This window comes from Parus major, chromosome 1A (genome assembly GCF_001522545.3).
Source record: "Parus major isolate Abel chromosome 1A, Parus_major1.1, whole genome shotgun sequence".
Lineage (NCBI taxonomy): Eukaryota > Metazoa > Chordata > Aves > Passeriformes > Paridae > Parus > Parus major.
Window position 1 is genome coordinate 17,361,981 of NC_031773.1, and position 8,291 is coordinate 17,370,271.

Below are 8,291 nucleotides of genomic sequence, written 5' to 3' on the forward strand. Positions count from 1 at the left end.
AAAAATGAAGATGTTTTATACACTGGCACTAGTGATTCCCTGTACTTAGAGATTCAGCTGGCTCTCTTCCAACTTAATCTCCTTTTTAGTACTTTATTCTATATTCTGGTGAATTTAGAATAAATATTCTATATTTGGTACTTTTTATTCTATATATCTGGCAATATGGCTTGACATCACAAGTTGCCTTACCTTGCAATGCAGGATATAGAGGGACAGAAAACACTGAATGTTAGCTAGTGCTAACAGTAAAATTCCCACCCCCACCCTGCAGGTGCCTGAATCAGTGAACATAAGACATTTTCCAATTAAAAAGGCCCTCTACGCCCTTGTAATTGACAGTGCTGTAGGAAAAGGAAATTAGCAAATTGAAAACAAGGGCCCTTCCCTGATTAAGCTCCCCCTTATCACAGGATATTCCACACTTAGGCCTTGTTATATCCCAGCTCACTTTTGTCTTTCACAAGTCAGAATGAGCTTATCTGTGATTTTTTCATGTTTACTCAAGCTCTCAGCTTGATAGCAATGCACAACTAATACTTGGATGGTACCACATTCCAGAAGATTTGTAAAGTAAATGACAGAGAAAGTGAGAGAGAGAATTTTATTTCTATGAAGTTATTTCTGGAGTTTTCTTTTCCACAACCACTGCTATAAAATCTGCAGGCAGCACCTTCAGCCACATTTGGAGCCCTCTGTGCTCTGCTGGCAACGCAGAGGGTGCCAGAGGCTGCCATGAGCAGCTACTGGGGATTTTTTGTAGCTACACTTTGCCATTTGGCTGCATCCTTTTGTGGACAGAGGAAGATTTGCCTTTATGTTCTGGGGCAGTTTCTATAAGGACCATGGTTCAGCACGGGTTAAGCAGCCCTGAGATGCATCCAGATCACACTGGGCATGGAATCAGTACAGAACAACCCCTTGAACTAGCAAGCTGCAGGAAGTTTCCTCTCCCTTGCTACTGCATGGCTGCTTTGAGTACTTTTTGGACACAGCCAAGGAAAGAGCCTCGTATCTTCTGTTACAACACTTGGAAGTACTTCCCAGAAAACGTAATTTTTCAGTCTAATGACCTTAAATGACTGTTGTTTGGTTTATTTTTCTGTTTTTAAAGTAAGAAATCTAACTGGAATTGATGGTTTCTTTGGGAAAAAAGATACCTCATATGTTCTCATGTTTTTATAAATCCTTTTGTTGCATGTAATTTTTAGAGCCTTGGAATTACCAGGAATCTCCAGGAAAACCAGACCTTTACAAAGATATAGTGAACAATATAGCATTTTAATTCTAAATCAATGGACATGTTTTTATTATTAATTTCTTTTATTATTTTTGGAAGACAAGGTAATGGATGTGTTTTGCTTGGTACTTACATAAAAAGCAAGAAAAATATCCTTGCTTTTATTAAGTATTTCCTTGTGATAATGGTGCAAGTTTTTTTAATGTGGGTTTTTTTAAAGTTGTTTCTTGGTATCTCCCTTATGGAGAGATAAGAAAGGTTTTCCCACCTTTTAGAGATGGTTGAGCAATGAAAACATTAACCAATAAGCTCACTTTTATTTTTGTGAGACCTGAAAAGGGTAGAAGAAATATCATACTCCTTGCCAAGTGATCACACTGCCGCTTATCACAGTCTTGCTGGTGAAGTCAGCAGAGGAAAATTTTGCAGAAGAAACTTCCTTTCCCACTCACAAGATGGGACTTGTGTGCAGTGTAGAGTGTCTTCACACAGCAATCCTGGGGTTCTTAGCTTGTTGACCAAGTTCCCCTGGCCTGTCCTCTTGCAATGCTTCCTGCTCACTAGGCACAAATTCTCCAACACAATGTCTAAGGACAGTAAGCTCTGGTGTGCTCTCTGGGTGCCTTGGAGCTCGTCAGCTGGTGTATCCACTGATCCCACCTCCAGGGACCTGCACCAGGTAAGGCTTGTCCCAGGCAGAGTGTGTCACCTGCCCTCTGTCACATTTGTCCTCTCATGGTGACCTCAGAGCACTGTCCCTAGGAATTCCTCAGAGTTTTGTGTAGTCTGCACCCATATGAATGATGTGGTTCTCCAAGAATGATGCACTTCTATTGCAAGAACACATGGCTATTTCATTTTCAGTACAGCACCTTCCTTACAAACATATCAGCATCCCTTGCTGTTTGGGTGAAAGGGGAAGGCAGACATGAAGGAAGTCCCACCAATTCCTGTCTGCAAGTACAAAATTCCAGAATTTAAGTCTCTCGCTCCAGTCCATGAGGGGATAGTTATTGCTATTTTGTTGTAATGGGCCATGTCCTCTCTCCGGCACACAGAGATGATGCCTGATATCACATCCAAAGATCATCTGTAGGGGAGGACTAGTATGGAATGTTGCAAATTTCTGTGAGAAGACAAATACAAAGGACTTGCTTATGACAAATTGTTGGACTACAGAGCTGTGGGATTCAGGCTAGATTGCAGAAAGCAGTGTCAAACCAAAGACAGATGCACTATCACTGCAGAGCTCCTGACAAACAACAAAAAAAAGTCTGAAACTAACAGCCTACTGTTTGTCATCCATGTGTCTGCAGTCACAACTACCTTTCAATTTCATAGCTGGAAGAGTGGATCACATGCCTCATGGAGAAGTAGTGTAAAATTGGATGGAATAATGCAAAGTGTGTGAAAGGGCAGGAGAGTATGATTACTTACAAGAAGTGACTAGCAATTCTGCATTAGTGAGGAAACAGGTTTGCTCTAGTAACCAGTCTGGCTTGCAGGAATGCTGAGTTCCCAATGATCCCTGTGACCATCCTACCTCTCTATCTTCCTAAAGAACATCAAGAAATTCATTAGGCCAGATAAGCAAAAGGAGCTAAAGGAGCTCACAAACAGGTGCTTGGCCTCCTGAATAAATAATTTAACTCATATTTAGGGATTAAACTGCTGTGAAGAGAATTCTAAACCCACTCATATATTAAGTGCACTTCTACTCACCACTAACCAACAGAGAATGCTGGGATGGATGGGAGCATGTCTAAATCTAGAACTTTATTCTGCTTTTCTAGAAGTACAAACAAAATTGCTCTGGAAACGAATACTTCTCTTTCTGCATATGTATAGAAGAGGAAGCACAGTAAGAATTTTTGCATCATTCTATTAATTACAACATAGAATAAGGGAGTTGAAGATTTAGTTTTACAGTGGTGGTTTGAACTTCTTCTCCAGCTAGAAGCCTTTCTGTAACTTTCTGCCTGCAGTATTAGGAAATGCTTTTCAATGAACCCTGTGCTGCATTTCCATTATTTGTTTGGTATGAGAAAACTTAATGGTGGGATAGATGTTTCTAAAATTCCTCCCTCCTTTGGGAGTGGACATAAAACTCCTCCTATATCCATCTGAGCAACATGGTATTCAGTGTCCCCTGAGACTTAGAGTGTAGTAGATTTTCCCTGTCTCACAGTCTCTGAGAGAACAGGGTCCTGCTGCCTTCATGTATGGACCATCATTTACCAATTCTTCACTGAGAAAACTGCAGCAGAGGTTACAATGACAAGCCACATAGCAAGAAGAGTTTTATATCAGTGATAGGGACCCCACTGTCCTCACTTCAGCATACTTTAGCAGGGCTTGTGACTGGTTCTTTCATTAGAAGCATTTGCATGGTTTCTGTAACTGTTTGGCTACTGTGTCATGTTTTTCATACTCATTGGTAAAGTTTAATAATAGTATGCTTCAGTAGAGGGCACAGAAAATCTGATGACTGAAGTTCTTACTTGAGCAAATTTTAGCTTTCAATAAAGAATTGTCTTTTAGGGCTCTGACACATTTATAAATACTTCTCTCCCTTTCAAAGGGAGGGTGATATTATTACCTAGGAAAATTGTAGTGGGGGAGAAAATGCTATGCAACTAAAAAATGAGATTGAATATACTCTCTAGGAAAATTCATGTTTCTGTGTTGCAATTAGCAAAAAAATCCAGGTATATTTTCAGCAGGGGGATATATTTTCAACATAGTCCCTGTGATTCTCAAATTAGCAACCATGGGATCATTACAATTTGGAAGAAGTCAGCTTGCTACTCTTCACATTGATGATGAAACTTCTGCTTTCAAACCAAATAGTCTGTTCTAATGTATGTCTATATGTCCTTGATATACCAGAAGGCAGCCACAATAGCCAGAACAGTCAGGAAACAGCAGTGCTCTCAAAACCTATGTGAACAAAGGTATGAAACCTGAGTACAGATAAGAGCAAAGAGGTGAATAAAGCAGGAAAAAGAAAAAAAAAGAAGAATGAAGGAACACAGAAATAAAATCTCTTTTTAGAAAGATTAGTTGGTGTAAATTTAGTGCAGGTTTCAGTGCAAAACATGGGGACTATACTGGAGGCTGACAAATATTATAAATTATGAATCAGAGTATTTAAGACACCTTTTGTGATTCTTTCCATTAGTACCAAGATGATACTAAAATGAAGTTCCTCTGAAATAGAGGTTGGAGGGACTGGTAAACTAACATACTTTAAAAAAGAATATTATTTAACTAAAAGAATATTTTACAACTGGAAACTCTTTATAAGCATTTCCACTTCTTGATTCCCTGTTGTCAATCTCAACTGAACCAATTCACATTTTAAAATACACAAACAAAAACTTATTTTAAATTATTCAAACAATAGTTTTGTCATTTAAGATAATGTAACAAAAAGTGATTTCAAGTTTTTGGCAGAAGGCCAGAAAGAATTTTTTAAGTTTTACACACAAATTTTCAAGAATTATCTGACATTCATAAATATAAGTGGAAATTTAACTCTTTTGTGGAAAATTATGTTATGTGTTATTTTAAAATATGCCAAAGGTTGTTGTAGAGAATTTTAGGACTTTTTAGTAATTTTATCAATTACAATTAGCACCCCCCAAAATAAAAAATCAAAATAAAATAAGGAATGGAACCATATTGGAGTCTGTTTTCAGTTACAAAAAAAAAATTGTTCACAGATTGGTTCAGAAAGCCCTTTAGAAAAACATGAGCAATGCTTTTCAATAGTTACTGAGTTTGCAGTTTCAGTAGGTACTGAGGGTTTTGATTCAGATCTGAAATTTGTGATGCAAAATCAGCTTTGCCATAAATTCAAATATATCAAGGTTCAAAAAGGTTTAGCGCTTAATCCAAATATCCGAACAAAGATCCATCTTTAGGTTTGAGAGACCTCCTAATATCCATTTGACATCACACAGTACTGTCAATTAAAAGTGATTTAATGAAATGCACTAATATAAATGGTAAACTTTACAAACTAATGTAAAATCAGCATAATGACAAAAGAATTGGGAGCTTTTTTACATGAATATTTAAATAATTCATTTTATTCTTCCATTTTTGACATCCCAGCCCAGCTCAGAAAAGTGTGGGCCAAGAAGACAGCTACACTCGGTAGGCAGCCAATTAAAACAGACTGTCATAAAAGAGCAGGATGATTTTTCAGGACAGGCATCGTTATTTTGTGAGCACCAATATAACTTCCTAAATGTCTCACAGATGCAGTCTGAAAGAAGTTGCATCCCCCTCCCAGTAAAAATATCTTAGCCACCTCAAAAGAAGAGACCATCTGGAGGCTTACTCACTTCGGGGGATGCTGAGTTAATTGAGTGAAAGTCCAAATAACTCTTTAGGAGAGACATGCTGAGGAATGGCAGAAGGCTCTAAAGTAATGTAATTCCAAAAGAATTTGCTTCAGTATTGCTATTACTTAATCAGTTGTGTTATCACCATACTTGGGAGGCCTAGGCATAAATGGGGGTTTGTTTTGAAGGACTGCAAAAAAGGAATTTACTGAGCACAGTTATATGTATTTACAAGAGAAATTCAGACAAAATCCACTAGTGTTTCAATAATAAAATCCAACAAAATCAAACAAAAGGAATGCGCTCATTCTTTTGTCCAAAGAAGTGACTCCATCTGCCCAGAGGAGTATCTAAGCTGTGATTGGAAGGTGCAGCACACGTATTCACCCAAGATATTTGGGAGAAGTATAGGAACACCAGCTCTCTGGTTCCAAGCCTTCCTGGCTGCCTTTTTTCTGAGTTTTCTGGTTGCTGGTGGGAACTGCTCTGCCTCTTTAGACCTGTGTGCCTGTTCAGAGCTGTCAGCTGTCTGATCAGTTTCCAGAGTCTTTTAGTTTAAAGTGGTGATACTGTGTTGAAGAGGTGCTGAGGCCTTTCAGTTAAGAAGTCTCCAGTGTCATTTAGACAATCTAGAGATCACTCCTCAGGCTGCTGTCTCCAGTCTGGAAGCTCATCAAGCCTGAGCATTGTAGTGTATTTGCAATCTCTGTGCCAAGAACTGACAGGTTGAAAGACAGAAGACTTTCTTGAGAAGAAATTCTTACTGACTGCTAGCGCAAGATCTGTAGTTTGGCATTTTCTTCTTTGTCCCCTTCTAATGATACCTTGGTTTTTTATGTAATATGAAAATATTAAGTTTTGCCATGTCACATACATTACTCTCTTTTCTAGCCTGAGACTCCTCTTTGATTCTTTCTTTGACTAACAATTCTTCTTTCATTGGTTTTTCCATGGATAAGTTGAATTGATCCTGTTTCAGTGACTGGAAATTTTCATGCCCTGGACCTTAGCCTTATCCTTTAACCCCTTCCTTTTCCCATTGCTATCATGGAATTACTTATCTACATCTATTTACTCTAATGGGTCTGGGATTGTTAAAAATGGGGCAGACTGGGTTCTTTCCAGTTAATATAAAATTTATACCAAAATATAGGGGATCTAGGAATCTAAATATATTTGAGGATCTATGTCTTATTGCTTTTGGGTGTTAGGTTTCTGGCTTAAGAAAATGATCTTAAAACTATACTGTGATGACAAATTGTTTTTGGTTTTCTTTAAGAATCTGTTTCTTCCTGCAGATATTGCAATAACCTAGAAGTTAGCAAGAATGGGTCTTGAGAGAGAAGCTCAGTTCTCTGCTGCCTTAGAACACTGAAACCAAGGACAGTCATCAGCTCCTAATGGTTACTGGAAGTGGGACTCTCTTCCTTCTCACATAAGGTTGCATCAAATAAAACCAAGAGTATTCCCCCTACAGAAAAATGACTGTAAAATTGATAGAGCAGTTAGAACTTCCAAATGTAGGAAGAGAGTGGAAGTGGCCCTAAGAGCTGAAACCCCTCTGTTAATGCATTGTTTTTTGCAGTAAAATGCAGAGCCAAATTTGCTCTAGACTTTCAGGTTTTGCAGCCTTCCAGTCTTTCCAAGATTGACAGAATTTCTTCTTAACTTTTTTGGCCCATTCAAAAAGTAAAGCTGCTCAATTCCAGACATACATAACCCATGGTACCTCTTGTCTTTTCCTTTCCTACTTTTCAGAAAGCTAATTTTTTAAACACTTGAATGCTTTCAAGCAAAAATGGTGATGTCTCCTGTGTCCTGTACACTGCCAAGTACATAGACAGTATGGTGGGAAACAGGCAGAATTTACTGTTCATCTCAGAGAAAATCAAAGTACAGTTTACCTGAGGTCTACATATAACCCAGCCTGGGGAAACTGGAAGTCCTGCCGTGTCCATGTGTTTTGCTGAGGGGATGCAGCCCTGGCTTGCTGTCCAGGCTTGAAGCACAATCTGGAGCACAATAAGCACTCCTTCCAAAGAAAACCTGAGTGCACAGGTGGGAGACTGTACAGCAAGGTCCTTCCTGATCACCTGATGACCAAAAACAAGGAAAGACTATCCTTCCACCTAAACTCAAACTTTTATTTTAGTGATGGCTAGTGAAGCTGAAGAGCTGTGGCACCCTTCATGATGTCCTTTCAGGAGTTTAGGGTAGCTGAAATTTGGAGGACAGGTATTTTTATTCTTTGAGCTCACACAGAATAAGTAAAATCTCTAACACTGGAGAATCACTTATAGAATGGGAAGGAAAGAAGAAGACATCAAAAAACCCAAGCAAATTCAAATGGTTGAGCAAGAACAGCTAGAAATTGTAAGAGACATAGGGACTTAGAGAGGCCAAATTGAAATTAGGGAATGAGAGCAGTGAGAGTGAGAACACATCAAAGTGGAAAACTGATACACAGAGGAGCAGGTGGGAAAGGAGGAAGAAGAAAAGGGGATGGAGTATCTTGCAGAGGAGGAGAAAGGAAAGACAGGAAGAAGCAGGAATGTGACAAAGAGGGATAATAAGGGAGCTGGTACATCAGAAGAGAAGAGGGAAATGGAGGAAGAAGGGAAAGAAAAGAAAGAAAGAAAAGAAAGAAAAGAAAGAAAAGAAAGAAAAGAAAGAAAAGAAAGAAAAGAAAGAAAAGAAAG